Consider the following 669-nt stretch of genomic DNA (forward strand, 5'->3'; position numbering starts at 1 on the left):
ACACACACACACACCCCCCCCCAGACTCAGACGCCCTGGGGAAGGTCTGCGTTTGTAACTTTGCAGTGTGCATGTAGCAGCAGGCTAGTGATGAAGGAATCCCTTGGCTCCTGTGAGGAGGATTTCACAGGGGCCATGGTCAAGCCGCCCCTCCCGCCCCTGGCAGGAGGTCGGAGGGGCACCCTGGCTTTGCAAACCGAAACCCCCGACCCCTGTCCTGTGCTGGCCTCCGTGTCCCTGACCAGGCCTCCGCGGGCGGCTGGCTCTGCTTGCCACCCCAGTCCCTCGGGCCGGGAGGTCAGGCAGAGCAGTCCAGACCCCTGTCCTGAGAGGCGGGTGCCGGCTGGGGGTGACCCTGCCCATCCAGCCTCCCACTGCCAGAGAGAAGGGCCCTTGATATTTATATTTAAGAAATGAAAATAATAATATTAATAATGCTGGAAGGAAGGTGGCACTGCAGACCAGGCCTGTCCTCAGGCCTGGGACGCACCTGGCCTGCTGGCCAACTGGATGGCCACCTTGGGGCACCCATCGCCCCACTGCCTGTGGCAGCCCCAGACCTCTGTAATTTTATATAGAGTTTGAGCTGAAGCTTCGTATATTTAATTTATTTTGTTAAACAAGAAAATGTGCATCTTCTTCCATTAAGCTGGTGTTTCTGCCTTTGGC

The sequence above is a fragment of the Mirounga angustirostris genome, unplaced genomic scaffold, assembly GCF_029215605.1.
Source record: "Mirounga angustirostris isolate CCGP_5_RB_7025 unplaced genomic scaffold, mMirAng1.0.hap1 SCAF_2, whole genome shotgun sequence".
NCBI lineage: Eukaryota > Metazoa > Chordata > Mammalia > Carnivora > Phocidae > Mirounga > Mirounga angustirostris.